The sequence below is a fragment of the Sturnira hondurensis genome, unplaced genomic scaffold (genome assembly GCF_014824575.4).
Source record: "Sturnira hondurensis isolate 20B ecotype Veracruz unplaced genomic scaffold, ASM1482457v3 Scaffold0008640, whole genome shotgun sequence".
Lineage (NCBI taxonomy): Eukaryota > Metazoa > Chordata > Mammalia > Chiroptera > Phyllostomidae > Sturnira > Sturnira hondurensis.
The window spans coordinates 21810871-21829806 of record NW_028081271.1 but is presented as its reverse complement, the minus strand read 5'-3'; positions in this window follow the sequence as shown (position 1 = coordinate 21829806).

Sequence of the window (18936 nt, the reverse complement as noted above, 5' to 3'; positions counted from 1 at the left end):
ATAGGTAGTTCTTCAGACTCTTATTCAACCCCAGGCCATACCGGCTCCATGCCATGACTCTGTCAGCTCAGCATGCCAGAGGTTGCTGTCACAAAAATATATTTGACATGTTGATCCAAATTGCTTGCAATAGCTTGAAGGTTGGCCACACACCAGTGTGTCATAGCACACTGGCCCAGAACCACTGTGCTGCACACACAAACGTGTGCATACTCTGTAGAAATGATGGATTCTTTTCTGTCTTATATTGAACCTGTGCTTTTTTTTTTCTCATAAGCAAACTGCACTTGAGTTTTTCAGCAAGTCTTTCTCCTTCGCTGGACTTCAGCTTTCTTATCTTTAAAACATGAGGACTGAATCTCTGGGGTTTCTCCGCCCTCCAAGGTTATGATTTAAGATGAGAAAGTCTGGTCTAATAACAGTGTGAGCTCCTTGGGGTTAGAGATGCTAAATTATTCATTAAAGCTTTTTTCTCCTATAACACCTATAGTAGTGGTCTATTGCAATTGAGTATGAGAGGGAGAAAAGAATGTTTTCAAGCTACCTCCTACTTTCCAAAATTAAAGTGTGCGGCGGGGGCGGGGGGTGGGGGTGGGGCGGGAGTCTGGCACAAATAACGCCCCTTTCTATTACACAGTCATAAGCGTGTAATTCTGTAACATAACAATATCATACTCAAGCACACCATATGACATTTTAGGTGAAACATTAAAAATAAAACTATAAATTATTGCACTCATATTATTACCCTACCAACCACACTCAAGAAGGCATTATTTCTACTAGACCCTGTACATTTCTCTCCTGATTGAAAATCACTAATCCTGCTCTTCTCTGGGACCAAAGGAATCGGTCAATAAAGTAGCCATTGATTAATTGATTGTCAGCATTTCACTGTGTTGTACGCATATTATTTTGTGCTGTGTGTGACTCCAAAATTTTCTTTGATAACTTTTTGGTTGTGAGCTTTGTCTTTCTTTCTAGTTTGCATCAGAAAAATGGATATTCCCCTCCCTGCCAATTGCTATTCCTTATTCTCCTCTTTTTATCTTGGGACAACCTGAAATGCTGGCTGATACCTCCTTTGGCAGCTGAGAGTGTGGGATCCACTTAGGGCCCATTAGTGCGCTGGCGGAAGAAAGTGCTCTAGCACGCGGGCCCCAGTGCATCTGTGTAATTGCATAGGCATCAGAGGGCTTGTGCCCCCTCTGGCAATTGCTGAGGAAGGGGTCAGCAGGGCAGACACTTCATTCTCCCTGGGCTCCCCCCCCAACTCCCTCTTGGTGAAGGCAAGCTGGCCAGTCCTATGACACCCCATCTGTCTGACTCATCCTCTCCTCCCTGCTCCCTCACTGCTGCTCTCTCCTGAGGGCATGGGCTCAATGAATCTCTCCTGACACTCAGAGCCAGGCACAGAGTTGGAAATTAGACAGGGGGACTAATGGCTTAGTTCCCCCAAGCACCTGAACTGCTTCCAGGGCTCTGGACACATTCTCTGGTGGGGCTGACCATCTCCTTCTGGGGTGCTTTTGCTAACCCAAACATCAGAGCAAGGAGAGTCCTTTTACCTTACTCAAAAAGACAGACTAGCTGGAGTGCTCTTTCCCCAGTGCCACCTGGTGAGAGTTAGCTAGGAGCCAATCACCAAGGGAAGACCTGGATGCATAGGTGACAGCAGAGAAGGAATGAAGGAGGCCAGTATTCTTGGAAATCTACTCTGTGATGTCTGACACCCTGATGAATCAGTCAGAGCATTGAGAGAAAGCCTACTTTAGCCTCAGAACTGTCCCCCAACTCCAAACATCTAATGTTTACACGAAGTTCATTAAATATATGCAACAAAGATACCATGCTTTGGGCATAGAGGGAGGATTTGGGGAGGAATAGAAGGAGACAGGTGGAACTTAGTGGAAAGAAGGGAACTTGTGGTCCTTTCCTGTGTCTCTCGACTGTGAGACCTTGTCTGGGTGCATCTTCTGATTGGGAGCCCCGAGTCAGAAGGGCCAGCGCAGCTGCAGAGTGTGCCCAGGAAGTGTGGGCTTCCTAGTGAGACCTCCCTGCCTTGCTGTTTCTTCCCTTGCAAAGTTTACTCTGGCTTGGGGAATGTAAAACAAAGGACATATACCCTGCCCCTAAGGAACTCACACTCTAAAAGGAAACAACACAGTTCATGGAAAAAACAAACAAACAAACAAACAAACAAACATGGGCTTTGGAATCAGAATACTTAGGTTCTGAGTCAGACTCTACCACTTACGAGCTCAGTGTCTTAGGGCATGTTTCTTAACACTGAACTTCCCTGCTCTCTGTCCTTAACTAAACATTAGAGAACAAGAAGTGGTATATGTACATATAATATAGGAGTTTCACAAATGATAGTTTTATCATCATTATTATACAATAATTCAGATACAAGCCAGACATGCTAAAGGACATAGAGGAAGTACTGACCAAATGCTACACAGTCACACAGCTAGTGAAGGGTGAAGCATAGAATCCCAAATCAACTGACTGCATTCTCAAGCTTGAGGGCTGACCTTAGTTTTCAGACATCCGGGTCACTCTGATGGCAGTTCTTTGTTCCAAACAAGGCTCCTCCATTTATCACTGGGAAAGTTGCTCTCAGAGGAACTGTGGATCCATGAGTCTGTTCTCGTATTCCTGGCTAAATTCTAAGCTTCTTTGCTGAAGAAATTTGGAGCAACACTGTCGTGTTGATGACTGGAACTGGGACCCAAAGCCGGAAGTCAAGGGCAAGGCTGTGTTGCATGTTCTAGATGCACACTGGGGGGTAGGAACCCCCTGTTTCAGAGGAGCACAGATACCCAGGGCTGACACCAGGACCAGGCACCAGGCACCCAGGCTAAGCAGCCTGGACCTGGCTGACTGGGGGCCCAACGAGTTCTTGGTAAGAATGAACCTGGTGACTGGGAAAGGCCTACGAACCTGTACTAAGCAAGGATGGAAAATGAAGGTGCTAAATTCCAGAGCTTTTCACACAGTCTGACTCTAAATCAAGTTACGTTGAGGCGCTGGACCCTCGAACACCAAAATCAAGGTTAAACCCAGCCCCCCTGGGCCGCAGCCTTTGATACAGCCAGATTCTAGGACACTGAGGAAATGTAGACAGTTCCTTGGGGTTTCCTACCATGATATCCTCTTACGTTTGTGCAGTATTTAATAATTCACAGAGTGCTGTCACTGTCCTTCTCACTCAGTCCTTATCGTTGGCCCTGACTTTTCCGTAGGAGCCAAGCAGAGACAGCATGATGGGTAGAAATAGTCCAGGGATTGGTATAGGGTGGTTATAGGGTTGAATCTTCCTCCTAGATTTAATAGCTGTAACCTTGAGTAAGTTTTTGACTCATCAAAGTCTCAATTTCCTTATCTGTACAGTGGGGATTATCCCCAGGGTGGAGTTAAATGACATCTGAGACACCAATGCCGGCACAGCGCCTGGCATGATGCAAAGACTCTCCTTCCTTTCTCTTCTGCCTACTTCATTCCTGCTGTCTGCTCTTTCAGTCAGTACAGCCTGGTACCTGAAGTGGGGGTGACCCGTTGGTAGGAGTTTCTGCTTGTCCCTTTTCTGTAAGGCTGGATGTGGACCTCTGAGCAAGGCAATAGCAGAGGCACTGGGGGCTGGTGCAGGTGAGCCAAGGTGGCAGCATCAGTCTCTGCTGTTCTGTGTCCCTCTGTGGTACAATGAAGGGATACCTGCAGTGTCCTGTGGTATAGGGACATGAGGGTGTGCTGTGGAGACAAACTGGGCACAGGGAGGAGGCAGTTACTCAGTATGTCTCTTTGTGGCTGAGACCTGGATCTCCATTGCCTGGGCAGGGTGTGGAGATGGCCAAGGACTTGACTTATGGGGATGGTAGTGGAGAAAAACAGGGTTGGGCTCTTGTGAGCCCCCAACAACAATATTTTTATCAACCAATCAATATGTCACCTCATTTTATCTGTGTTTCTGTTTAAGGACAGCTTGTTCAACATATATTGTTGATCCATTGACATTGAACTGATACCTGAGTGAAGCTTATCTAACAGATGTCTTTTTCTCCATAACTCACATCATGGCCTTCTGGTGCTCAGTAACACTAGACAGTGTGCTGTGCTTGGAGGCCACAGTGAAATCAAGAACACAAAAAATGTGGCACTAGAGGACATGTGAAATAAGTGTGAAAGGAGAAGGCAGAGCACTGCCCTGTTCAGTCTCATCTGGGAATGTGCACACAGGGTGACTGAGGTGTCTCACCCCATGCCCAAGCTCCCGAATGACCATGAATGCTCTGCACCATGGATTTGGGGTTGGTCACTGTGCAGTTAGGTGAGTTGGCTAATTCACGGACACTGGATCTGTGCGCAATGAGGATCGACCACTTTTCTTCTTCCACCACCTCCCTCTCCCCTACACCTTCAAATGCTATTTACAGAGCCAGAATTTTAAGGAAGCTAATCACAGAAAGACAGGATTTTTTCTCTTTGGAACTTGGCCGGTGACTTAGCACTTACTGTGCCTCAACTTTCATTTTAATTTTGAATTGATGAATAACTCAAGTCATCCTCTCCCCCAGGTCTAAGTATGAGGAGTGTAAGGACCTTTGAGATCTCTCTGTCACCTTTCTTGTCTCGTCTTCCCCTGGGCCCTTCACAGCTGCGCTCCAGACACACAGATTGGCTTGCCCAGCCTCTCCGGAGCAGGCACCCTTACCAACCGCATCGGGGAAGGGAAGTCGTGCTCGCTCTCTGCCCAGCAAAGGGTGCCTCGGACCACCATTGATCTATCGGAATGTCTAGTGGAATGATGATTTTCCTCTTGATGTGTGCCTTGTTGACATTTTCATCAGCGGCCCAGGCCCTAAAAGCCACATTTTGGCAAGAGAATAGGTGAAATCTTTCTTGAGACTTTGCTCCAGGGGATCACTCTGGGATTCAGGGCTGAGTCTTTTCATCAGAGGCTTGTGGAAGCACTGGGTTAAAGGCACATAATTCTTTCCAGCTTCAGGAAAACATTCTTTTGTTTTTTGTTTTTTCCTCTTTTCCCAGACCTTATGTATGCCCTAGCTGCTGACCCACAGAATTTTTAGAATTAGACTCTAGTGTCAGGTCAGAAGCTTGATATGGTTTCCAGCCCCTCCTGTGAGAGAAGAGGCATCAGTGCAACCACCTTGAAAGCTGCCTTGGAGTCTGACCTCACCTGGTCAAACCGCTGGTAACGTTTTCAGGCGCTGATGTTACACAGAGACCACTGGCGAGTGCCTCAGCCCAAACCGGTCAGTCTTAAAGGGAAGAGTTGGACCAGCGCAAAAGCTCCACCCCCCAAAGGCAGAAAGATAAAGTGCATTTACAACAGCCCTTGAGCTGACGGGTATAGGCACCCCTTTTATTGCTTGTATGTTTTTTGGTTAATCAATAACTATACAAGTATCGATTGGGTGCCTGTTTTGTGCTGGAACCATGCTCGATGGGGGGAAATGAAGGGTGTGTGGTCTCGGCCGTCAGAGGTCCTGTAGTTTAGTGGAGTGGAAGGCCTTGGCTATCTGGAATGGGGTCCCTGGTGTGTTGTGAGCCCCAGACCCCAGTGGGCGTGGAGAAGAAGGCAGGGCATTTGCTTGGTGGAGAGTCACACTAGCTCGAAGTTTTATTCTCAGTTGGCACACCCTAGATACCATCCCATCTCTAAAGGCAGGTTTGCCAAACTTTCTAGCCGGAATTTCAGTTTCAGACGAACAGGGTCTCGTTGGGATTGCGTCCAGTTTTGTGTCCAGTGAAATGCCTGAGGACAGTAACACTTGATCAGTGTGGGCTAAGGGGAAAAATTAAGGGGCAATGGAGGTGGACACCGGTACACACGCCCCCACTTTCCCAGAAACTGTATTTGCTGTTGTTGCTGAACGAGTTTTGGGGCGAGGATGACCTTTCTTCTGCCTTGTCTCTAGGAACTGGTGAGGGGTTCAGGGGTGAGTAAAATGTGTCCCAGCATCTGGGAATGTGCTGCCAGACACTCTTCCCTCAGTTGCTCATCAGAGGGGCCTCCTGAGGTTTTTCCAGAGAACTTATTAGACAAGCCCAGCGTCCGCTTATCTTTGGGAGGCACATGCATTCCCCTTTGCTGTCTCTAATGGTTATTATCTGAAAACTGTCTAGACTTTAGATTCCAGCTGGGTTAACGAGAATGAGAATGAAATATTTCTTCACTCAGGGATGGGGGCAAACACAGTGAAATATCCCCGTTCCTGACCTTGGGGGCTGATTGTCCGCCCAGCCAGTTTGGGGAATGGGATTTGTCAGTGTGTGAGTGCGTCCCATCACAAGGAGACTATATATTGCTTGGCTTGCACTAAAAGTTTTTGCAATAAACTCTTCCATTTGGGTGGAAAGGGAGCAAGAAAAGCCTTTAATCTTGTCTTTTGCATGGTATCTGTGATGGGGTTAGGGTGATGGCTCCCAACTGCTTAGAGAGCATTTGGGTGGGATGGTGGGAGGTGGATTCCAGCCCCCTTTTTGGATTCATGTCTAGCTTTCTTTTTTAAAAAAATCTTCTTTTATCCCAAAGCTCATCATGCTAGCATCTAGCCAAAAGTATGTTGTTGTTGTTTTTGTTTTTGTTTTTTGCAGTTTATAAAACATGTTGCCTCTGAGATCTCATATTAAAATCTATTTCCTTTGTGTAGGGGACAAGTTGAAACCAGGAAGGTTGCTTTGTAGTTTTTCCACTTTGATTCTGATGCTTGCAAAGGGCTCCTCCAGTTCTCCCGTAGCAGTAAGGAGCTGCTTTCTGGGGGAGGGATGGAGTTAACTCTAGATTTGCTGCCCCGCTGAGGGCTGGGGTGACCTGAGGCTTCTCTCTCCACCGCCTGTGTGGGCCAGGCCCCTCCTCGGCACTTGGCTTTGACTGCCACACCAGCAGAGTGAGTTAGGGAGCAAGTCACTATGAAAATTATGTTAGATCAAAGTTTTCCATAATCAAATAGAAGCTACAATTCTCTACTACTATTGACTTTTAGGGGATCTCCCCCTTTCCTTGGGGTCTTCTAACCTTCAGTGGTATCTCCTTTGATTTCTTGGAGCATTTGCCTGATAGGTACTTAATACCCTGCCTGAGCCTGGACACTCCTCTCCACTGAGAAAAGAACTCACTTTCTCCCAAGACAGCCCACCACAGTGCAGGCCTCTCTCATCGTTAAGATGTTTTTTCTTATGTTGGGCTGAAGTTCATCCTGCACCCATGCCCTGGTCTCTGCCCTGACAGCTGAGAACCCTGTTTAGTCTAAATCAACCTCCCATGAGGAAGAGTGGGGACGATGGTCTGAGACTCCAGGACAGGAACTGTGAGCTCAAATACTCTCCAGGGCCTGGGAGGAGACCTAAATGGGTGGAATAAGCTGGGTGGAGCGTAAGTGGCCGCTGACAGACTTACAGCTGGTGAGACAAGATAGGGATATGCTCCGTTTCTAAAGGGAAGGCCACTTCTGCCAGTCATTGCTGTGAGGTAATGTGGGCCCATCCTGGCCACAGCTTGCAATTTTTCAAGAGAAGCTTGAAATCAAGGTATTATTTGTGTGTGTGAGAGATCTCTCACTTTCTGACAACCAGCAAACTAAATCCTGGCAACTAATTAAAGAAAATTAGCACAGCACAGCAAAACCAAACCAAACCTTTGGACCCTCACTTTGTGATGGAAAAATAAAGATCAGAGACTGCAGCATGAGAACTGTGCACTTCCAAAATTGTGGGGCCACCTTTTCCCCATCCCCCCACCCCCACAGTGTTACTTTTGCTATTCTCTGTCTCCCAGGAATGATTAGTGTGCAGCCCTTAAGTGCTCACAGTCGGAGATGGCAAGGGAGGGCAGAGAGACTATGTCCCACCCTAAACTGGTGGTGGGGAGGCAGCTTCTAGCCATTGTGGCAGGGGCGGTAGTGGGAGAGAAAGCAGGCAGAGAGCCAGCACCTGGAGAAGAGAGTGGCCCTTGATATTCCTGATGCCGGGACTCCTGAGTTCCTCCCAAGGCTCATGAAAATAGCTTAACTTGTTGGGATGAGCAGACAGGAGCTAACTGGGCAGAGCTCTGGAAGGGAGGCTTCTTGGACAGGAGGTGAGGGCCTCATGAGTGAAGAGGGGAGGTGGGAGGGAGCCAATACAACTGGCTTCTGTGACGTCAGAGCTGAAGCAGCTGGCTGTGTAAAGGGGCTCAATATCTTGGTAAAAGTTCTCTTTTTTCTCTATTGCTCTCTATTATATAGGTGTATGGACCTTTTTACTCTATACATACCCTGCACTAGTAAGCCCTTCATGAATGCTTGATAAATGGATACACTGTGTTTGTATTTATGTGCAAAACGTGCAGCATTGGTCACGGAAGAGGTCTGCACACCTGCATCAGGAAATCTGGGGCATCAACTCAGGCTCCCAGGAGTTCAGCTTTCCCGAGGGAGCATGGATGCCCTGGTAGGCAGTCAGAGCTATCAGTTTGGCCTGGGGTCCTGGGCTGAACAGGTAAGCACACAGGAGAAACTCTGGCCCTCCTGTGCTTTAGCAGGGAGAAAGTAGACAGGTGGCAGAGTTACTGGGAAGTCAGGCAATGGGTATCACCTTTGGAAAGGGCTGAAAGGCATGGTGGATGCCAAGGCCATAGTGGGGACAGGGTGGAGTTAGCCCAATTTCTGGGCCGTATTCTGAAGTTCCCAAAGGGAATGGAGAAGTGAAGAGAAAGGCCTGACTGTCCCAGGGGCTGACAGACTTGTAATCACACAGAAAGGCTCTAATGGTCTTCAGAGCAGTGGCAGAGGTGGAGAGGGAATAGCAGCTGGAGGGGAGTCAAGAATGACAGCCACTGCTGGGAGCGGACGGCCACTCTGCTGCCCAGGTGGCCCGCTGTACAGTTCCCGGGGCCTTGCTGCCTGGGGGCTGAGCCCCGGGGCTCAGAGTATGCCAGGAGCTCTTATGAGTGGAGGAAACAAACATGCACATTACTGTCCAACTCTGTCTGTCTGTCTATCTATCTATGTATCTACCTACCACCTATCTACCCATACATATATATTTATGTGTCAATATTTATTGCATGAATGAAATGAATATATTCAAAATTCAACCTGGTCATGACTATTTGCATCCCTATGCTCAAAAGTAATTTCAGTGCTTTCCAGAAAACCCTGAATAGTGAGGCCTAGGTCGAAAAATCTACATTTTTCCCTGTCTTTGGGGGTCCTCTTTGGGTCTTCTCCACTTCTGATTCCCATTCTCTGATCAGTCTCCTTCCTTCTGAGAAAAGGATGACTAAATCTGCAGTGCATTCTTAAATGGTTGTAATTTCAAAGAAGATGGTGTTAAAAAAGGAGAAGGAGGAGACTTTCCTCATAGAAGTCGTCTCTTTCAAGGGCATCTGAAATTTCCCGTGTTGACATGGAAATGGCACTGTGGTTCCACGTGGTAGGAGGGCCGCATGGCTCCAGAACCGACAGCACCGTCTTGGCTGAGTCCGTGGTCCACCTTTTGCATCCATCCNTCTCCTTCCTTCTGAGAAAAGGATGACTAAATCTGCAGTGCATTCTTAAATGGTTGTAATTTCAAAGAAGATGGTGTTAAAAAAGGAGAAGGAGGAGACTTTCCTCATAGAAGTCGTCTCTTTCAAGGGCATCTGAAATTTCCCATGTTGACATGGAAATGGCGCTGTGGTTCCACGTGGTAGAAGGGCCGCATGGCTCCAGAACCGACAGCACCGTCTTGGCTGAGTCCGTGGTCCACCTTTTGCATCCATCCTCAGTGCCTGCCCACCTGGGCCGCTGAGCAGGCAGCAGCTGGGACAGGACAGAACCTGGGGATGGGAATCCTTCTTCTCTCGACAGCTGGCTGTGAGCACACCAGATCAACCACATCTGCTTTCTTAGAAGAAAGAGACCCTTGGGTAGAAGCCATGGAAATTGTGCAAAAGGCTCCCCGGTCACGAAGGACCAGTGGGGCAGAGCTGAGTAACAAAATGTGGGTTGGGAAAGAAGAAAAACCCTTAAACAGTGAAGTTTCAAGAATGTGAATTTCCAGTGGCCACAGAAGTTCCATAATTGTGTCTCCTCCCTAAGGCGGGACATAGAAACCTTGAGACGAATGAGTGGTTTGCAGGCTTCTCGGACAAATTGGCACCTGCTGGTCTCTTGCCCACAGCAGACAGCAGTCATCCATCCTCTCCACATACTCTGGTATTTAATTTTATGGTTTCACATTATTCTCGGGTTGTTTCAGGCTTCGTTCTCTCTTCTTTCCGAACAGCCTGGTGCCAGTTCTACTTCAGTGCTGTCGCAGAAGGGTGCCTTCTGAAATCCTGCCCCAGGTCCAAGGAGGGCCCCAGGCTATGGCCCTCCGGCTGGTGTCTGGGGAACACAAGGCCCTGGGAGCCCCTGGGAGCTCTCTGGGCATGGCCAGGCTGGTTGCCTGATTCTGCCTGGCTCTGTGCTTCTCGCATTATGGTGGGGGCTGTCCCTGAGACCCGCCTGGTCACCTAGGTCACCGTCCTACCACCTCATCTCTGCTAGCCCCTTGCTGTGTCTGCATCTTCACTCTAGCCTCTTGTCTTGACCTCCACAACCTTCATGTTCATATTTCTGCTTCTTGCCCAATGCTGAGAAGCACTACTAACTCTGAGATGCTACCACATCACTCTGCCTTGCTGTCTGAGATCCAGGTCCTGGGCATCCACTCAGCTCAGATCTAACCGGAGCTGACAATACTCCATGGCCTTGGTGGTTCTTACTCCGGTCCCACCTTGGCAAGGGCCAGGCCTCTCGTTCTGGTTAATTTTCTCCTTTAGCTCCAACCCTGCTCCCACACCCATCCAGGTTCTCTCCTGCTCAAAAAAGTTGGGGCAGAAAGCAGCAATGTGAATTTCAGCCAAAGCAAGATAACTGTTGTGCAGCTGGTTGTTCCTGCAAAGACTGAGGATAAACAGGGCCAAGGGGATGTGGAGACAAGAGGTGCCTTTTCATTCCCTTGTCCCTCCCTTCCTTCCTCACTTTAATTCTTTGCATGTACAAGAAAATATGTTGGTGCCCTGGCTGGTGTAGCTCAGTAGATTGAGTGTGGGCCTTTGAACCAGAGGATCATGGTTCAATTTCCAGTCAGGGCACATGCCTGGGTTGCAGGCCAGTTCCCAGCAGGGGACGCATGAGAGGCAACCATACATTGATATTTCTCTCCCTCTCTCCTTCCCTTCCCCCCTAAAGATAAATAAATAAAAAATCTTTTTCTAAAAAAGATAATATGTTGGTTATTTTGCACTGGCCTTCTTTGATGCTTAAAGTTTCTACCTGCAGATTTACTATGGTCACTGCAGGTAACAATGGTTGGCAGTCAGCAGGAATGTTGGAGTAGGGGAAGGAGATCGAGATGCATCAATCTGGGCTTCCCGGCATGGCTGGGCACACTGGGACCAGACTGTGATGATGTTTTCACTTATCCTAGAAAATGAAAGAATACAAGCAATAGAGTGAGTTTTCATGAAGAGAAATGTGGGTAATTTATAAGATGTTGTGATTTTGAGGTCACAGTCAACTGTTTTGGGATAAACACGTCTGTTCGGAAAGATGAAATAGTGATGGAAGAAGGTTTGTCTTTGGGTGGTGGGCACACAGTGCAATATGAAGATTGTGGATCATAGAAATGTACACTGGAAATCTATATAATCTTATTAACCAGTCACCCCAACAAATTTAATAAAAAGAAAAAAAGATGAAGTGATATAAGTCAATAGTAGGTTTTATCCCTATTTTGGGGTTCTTACATGACAGGACAGTGGCAACTCCAAGTTAGTTTCTTTGATTTCATTTACCTCTAAACAATGAACTGGACCGTGAGATCTCTAGTTTTTACAACTGCTACTCTAGATCACACAGACCCATCAGAGAGCAGGTATGGGTGGGATCCAGGGTGAAAGGAGACCTGGAAAGCCAGCGTGGTCCGCGTACAAGAAGGGTGGACCTAGAGTAATTCTGCCTGAGACAGAACTCTCCCTTCTGCTCTTGCCTGAGCAATAAGGTGACCAAGTTGTCAGAAAATCTCTTTCGTTTCCTGTCTAGGTGGGTGACTGTGATCCATCAAGAGACTGAGATGGTTGAGGGAAATTGCTGTCTACATTTCTGTACCAGCGGCTTTGTGCTTTGGTGAAATGCCTAGCCCTCAGGACACCCAGCCTCTGCAGTCAAAGGCCAGCGTGTTGTAACGTGAGTAATGGTCACATTATCAAGTTAAGCAAGCATACACACAGAGGAATACACTGACTATTCCATAATAGTCAGTTGGAATAGTCAGTCTTTTGTGTTGTTTTGTTTTCATTGAGTTTAAAGACCCTCTAGGGGAAGGAGAAATTTATCCTGGAGTAGGGATGCTGGGGGATCCATCTCTAGCCTCACCCTCTCTTACTGTGATTTCTAAAGAAGCACACTTTTCAGAAAAAAATAGGAGCTATGAAAGAAAAATGGAAAATTGAGAAGATTAAAATATAAGCAATTCTTTTAAAGTGTTCTTTATATTCTTGGAGTGACTTTTTAGTTTAAAATATAAAAGTGTATCCCTGGCTGATGTGGCTCAGTGGATTGAGTGCCTGCCTGTGAACCAAAGGGTTGCTGGTTTGATTCCCAGTCTAGGGCACATGCCTGGGTTGCAGGCCAGATCCCCAGGAGGGAGCGCACAAGAGGCAACCACACATTGATGTTTCACTCCCTCTCTTCTCCCTCCCTGCCCCTCTCTAAAAATAAATAAATAAATTTTTAAAAATATATATGTATAAATGTATTGTTTTATTCAGATTCAAAACTACAGTTTATTCAAAAGTTTTTCAAATCCTGAGCATTTTTATCACCAAAATGGAGTTACAGTTTACCGATCTTTAAATAAGATAGTCTTCATTGTTTATTTTTTCATTATTTAAATGATAGAGATAACTTATTTTTCTCTGGCTTTTAAACTATCCCCTAAAGATTTCAAAAACAGTTGTTATACTTTGGGGAACTTAGCATTTCTCACGATGTTAAGAGAGCTTGACTTAGAGAGCTTTCATATTCAGAAAGGGAACCTAGAATAAATGAAGCTATCATGTAATTCTCTCATCTATATCCTTGAGTTTAACCCTTGACAATTGTTGTCTACTGTGTCTTATTCCTCAGGTGTCACCATCTGGAGTTTCTCTTTCCTGAAGCTTATTTTTATTTTGTCAATAAGTTTCTGCAAACAGGTTGGTCCAATGTTTTCCAGTCCTAGATTATTTGTCTTTATTTCCAATTTATCTGAGTATTACAAACATAGACCAGCTATTTTCACACAGTGCACATGATGGGGGAACACAAAGCCAGGGGAAGGATGATGAGGAAGGGGTGTGGAGTATGCGGCACAAGGCGGAGTGAGCAGATCCACTCAGCTCACATCACTGATGTGAAAGTGTGCTCGGTTCAGAAGAGACAGAAACGTCTTCTCCACCATCAGATTCTTGGTTTTCTAATCTTATCATGATGGATGTAGGCAAAGTAAGTTAACAATCTCCCGGAAAGGATTCATTGCTCTAGATGCCATTATGCACATTTGTGATTCATGGAAAGATGTCAAAACATCAACATTAACGGCATTTGGGAGAGGTTGATTGCCACGCTCATGGATGATTCTGAGGAGTTAAACACTTCCATGGAAGAAGTAATTGCAGTTGTGGTGCAAATAGCAAGAGAACTGGAATTAGAAGTGAGGCCTGAAGACATGAGTTGCTACCATCTCGTGATAAAACCTTAACAGATGAAGAGTTGCTTCTTATGGATTAGCAAAGAAAGTGGTTTCTTGAGATGCAATCTACTCCTAGTGGAGATGCTGTAACAACTGTTGCAATGACAACAAAGGGTTTAGGATATCACCTAAACACACTTGATAAAGCAGTGGCAGAATTTGAAAGAACTGACGTCAATTTTGGAATAAGGTCTGTGGGTAAAATGCTATCAAATAACATTGCATCCTACAAAGAAATAGTTCATGAAGGGAAGGGCTTATCAATGCAGCAAACTTCATTGTTGTTCATTACACCCCCAGGACACATTTATTTAATAACTGGAAGTTGGTAAATTTTGACCTTCACCCCTTTTGCCCACCCCTAACCCCCTGACTCGGGCAACCACCAATCTGTTCTCTGCCTCTGTGAGTTTGCTTTTTCTTTTTTTAGATTCCACATATAAGAAAGACCGTATAGTATTTGTCTTCTTCTCTCTGACATATTTCACTTAGCGTAATTCCCTCAAGGTCCATCCATATGGTTGTAAATGGCAGGGTTTCCTTCTTTTTAGGTGGTTTCCCATACATTATTTTGTATATGTTCCTTAAACCTTCATAACAGCTGACTAAAATAAAAAACAATGGGACTTTTATAGACCATATTCTTTCATCATGAAAAAATAAAATTAGAAATAAACAATAAAAGGGTACTAACAAATAATAACTATTTGGAAATAAGAAACAGTTCTAAATAATGCTAAAATCAAAGAAGAAGTTTTAAAAGAATTTTCTATCAAGAAACAAAAGGAGAGTTACTGAAATAAAAAACCAACAACAAATAAAAAGTAGAAGAGTAAATATACTCACCAATAAATTAAAAGAGATAAAAACCTTTCAACATTTTAATATAAATAGGAATAGACAAAAGGAAACTCTTGAATATAAAGACCACCAAAAAACAGTAAATATTATTTTCAAGTAAAAGATGGTGCTAAGACAATTTTAATTACAATAAGAAACTAGAGAGAAGGATGCCTACATTCACCATTATTACTTAAGGTTATTTTGGAGTTTTTAGCAAATGTAATAAGGCAACAAAATTAAAAAAACAGGCATAAATATTGGAAAAGAATAGGTAAAACCATCTCTTTTTGCTACTAATAAGATTGTATATATGAACTCCAAGGAATCTTGAGGAAGGCCACTGAATTTAATAAATAAACTGGGACGCAAGATCATTGTATAAAAACAATATTTTCTCGCTATTCTAAGAGTAAGCATCTAGCAATGGAAATGGAAAGATTATATCATTTAAAGTAATGACAAAATAAAATGAAGACTCAGAATCTATGCAAAAACACCTTGCTAAAAGACATAAGATCTGGCCCTGGTTGATGTGGCTCAGTGGATTGAATGCCAGCCAGCAAACCAGAGGGGCACATGCCTGGGTTGCTGCCAGGTCCCCAGTAAGGGGCATGTGAGAGGCAACTACACATTGTTTCTCTTCCTTTTTCTCCCTCCCCTCTCTCTAAAAATACATAAATAAAATCTTCAAAAGAAAGACATAAGATCTGAATAGAGAGGCACATTATATTCTTAGATGGGAAGAGAATATAAAAATGACAATTCTCCCAAATTGATAAATAAATTTTGCTGTTTGAACTTTGATGAATTATTCATAGAACTGGATGAGAAGATCTCAAATTTCATATAGAATATTCAAGAAGAAGAATATTATGAAAAAGGAGAACAGCAAGGGATGATTTGTTTCATATACAAAATGTACTGTAAAGCCACCAAAGTAAAACCAATATGGTATTTATATAAGAATAGACAAGTAGGTCATTGGAACAGAATTAACAATCCAGAATTAGATGTCTGAATACATGAGAATTTAACATAAGACAAGTGTAGTGGTTTCATTCGGGGGGAAAATAATGGACTCGTTAATAAATGATGCTAGCATAACTGGACATCCATCTGGAAGAAAAAGATGGACCCAATTCTTATGTCAAACACAAAAATAAATTTCAGGTAAATTAAACACAAAGGTAAGACAAATGTAAAAAGGAAAACAGTAAAATGTTGCAAGAAAACATGGACTATAGGGGTCAGGGAGATCCTACCAACCAAGGTTGGAAGCACAGAAGTAATAAAAGAAAAGACTTATTTGGCTACATAAAATTTTTAAGTTTTTGTATAGGAAACATTTCCATATACAAAGCCTATAGATTAATAATAATAGATCTTGAAGAATATTTGTAATGCAGATGTCAAAGAGTTAATTTCTCTAATATATAAAGAGCTCTAATAAATTGATAAAAGACATACCCAGCAACAGAAAACTAGGCAGTGTGTTTGCCTAGACAATTTATAGAATGGATAGTGAAAGACTGTATGAGAAGATGCTTGGATTTATTAGTAATCATGGAAGTGCAGAGTAAATCAACAATAAAGTATCAGTTCACACCTATTAGACTAGCAAAATTAAAAAGAGCTCAAACTCATTGTCAGGGGTGTGTGTCAGAGACAGTCACGCTTATGAAAATGTGAAGTGCTACATCCTTTTTGGAAAGCAACTGGGAACATCTATTAAAATTCAAAATATCATACTTCCTTTGAGAACCAGCATTATACTTCCAGGAATTCATTGCATGAAGACAAATGCGTACAATTTTGTGAGGGCATATATGTTTATTGCAGCATTGTTTGTAGTGGCTCAGGACCAGAAAACGTGGATTTCTTGTCAGTAGGGAAATGGCTGAATAAATAATGATCCATCCACACCACGAAATATTGTGCAACCATTGAAAAAACCATATTTCGAGCCATACCAGATGACTTGGAGTGATTTTCCTAAGGAAATGTTTGAGTGAGTAATGCAAGATGCAGAAAATTGCGCATAAAACAAATGATACCAGAAAAAAGTGCTGTGTGTGTATCTGATTATGGAGAAAACTTACCCACTGATTTTATGAAACTCCCGTTTAGGAGGCCTTTCTTTCTTATAAGCCCTGTTCTTTTCCTCCATGGCCTTTATCACAGTTCATTACTTTATTGAAAATGTTATATATTACTACTCTGCATTCTGTATTATATTATTTTTAGATTCATTTGTGGGATTATTTGTTTAAATATATGTTTCATACTAAACCAGACCAGGGCCATGTTTGCTTTTGTCTCCCTAATGTGGGTGGTGCAGCCCCAGCCCCCTGCCCACAGTAGGTACTCAATGAATATTTGCTACACAAATGAATGTGATTCCAAATTCTGACACGCATTTAGGGGAAGCAACAAATTTAGCTAGAAATTAAGAGAACGTCCTTGGTATCTTAAACAGGCACTGCAAAGTGCCTTTGCTAGCTAAGGGCCTTATGACACAACTGAAGGCGTCTGTCCTCATCACCAGATGCACCCTAGAGGACAGGACTTTTTTGGTCATCTTTGTATTTCTCCCCAGTGGCATATTATTCAACCCAGAACTGAACAGTCCATACAGGGTCACACTGATGTAAATGCTGTTTGTTGGTGGTCAGATTTCCGAGTTACCAGAGTGTGGACGACGCGGGTGTGGCTGCTGGGCAGACAGGGCGGCCCCGTTTGTCAAAGCCAAGTAGAGGTACTTGACCAAAGGTGAAATATGAGTGAGCCGGGAGAGTGGTGGGTGCTGATGCCCTTGTAGCACCAGGGTCGAGGCAAGAGATGCGATAGGTGATGGAATGAGAATAGATGTTTCTGTTACTTAAAGATACCAAGGAGACCAATAACAAATAAAAGTCATAGCATAAACACCAAACATTGGGAGGGGATGACCCGGAGAAAATGAGAATAAAGGGGTTGAAGCCTCCTTGTTCAGATGGTTCCAACTGGTGCTCAATGGACTATAGTTAGCTGTCGAGACCTTAAAACATAGTGGTTGGTGATAATGAAGCATTTTCTTTACATTTCTAAGGTAACCACCAAAAGAAAACAATAGAAACTTCAAAAGAGAGTGCCCCCAGGAGGTGGCACCATGGGTGCTACAGGGTAGAAAGGGACAGTGTGAATTTTCATCATAGGCTTTTTTGTGCTAGTAACTGTGTTACCCATATGCACATATTTTGACTAAAAAAAATCTCCACTCTGTTTTAACCTCAAACTTGACAATCCCACAGTAGAGTAGCCAGTGTTGTTGACTTTCCTATTGGTGGCAGCTGCTCTTGGGGTCCAAGAGTCATAGTGTCTTCTCACAAGATCCCCTTTTTGTTTTAATTTACCAGCTCTCACACCCTCCTTAGAAAGAGTAACTGAGCCCAGTCCCACACCTCACATTCCTCGTGCCTTTTTTCAGGCTCTGGCAGGATGGCTCAAACAGGGTCAAGTGGGGATATGGGAAAGAAGGTCTTTTCCTCACGAGTATCAGCCATGACCGCCTGGTGCTGTGGAGTTACTTGTCCAGCCATTCCCAAACCCCTCCAAATGCTGAGCAGTGGGCAGTGGGAGGAGGAAGGCTGCAGGGCACTGCTGATGGCCAAATCCAGAGCCCTCAGTCCTGTGCATCAGCCATGATTTTACAGAGCCTGTGAGATTTCAAACAGGTAAAGCAGAGTGTGTTGGGAAGAGCATGCCTTTAGGAGTAGGAACATCTGAATTCTAGCTTGTTAGAATTCTAGCTTGTAAGTGAACACCAAGTTCACTTACCCAATTCAGTCCTGAACTGTAAAATGTATGTGATATCTGTCCAACTACCTCATCATGAAGATGAGAGAAAGGTGGAGGCATGTGGAAATGTTTTATAGGTAAAACGAAAATGTCTACAATTTAATAGTATTCACTATTTAAAAAATATATTTTATTTATTTATTTTTAGAGAGAGGGGAAGAGAAGGAGAGAGGGAGAGAAACATCAATGTGTGGTTGCTTCTCACTTGCCTCCCACTAGGGGGTGGGACCTGGTTCCCAACCCAGGCATGTGCCCTGACTGGGAATCAAACCAGCAACTCTTTGGTTCGTAGGCTGGCACTCAATCCACTGAGCCACACACCAGTCAGGGAGTATTCACTATTTAACTTGAGCTTTATATTCATCACCTCTTATTCTTATAGTAACTCTGAGGCTTAAAGATATCAAATGACCNGAAGGAGAGAGGGAGAGAAACATCAATGTGTGATTGCCTCTCACTTGCCTCCCACTAGGGGGTGGGACCTGGTTCCCA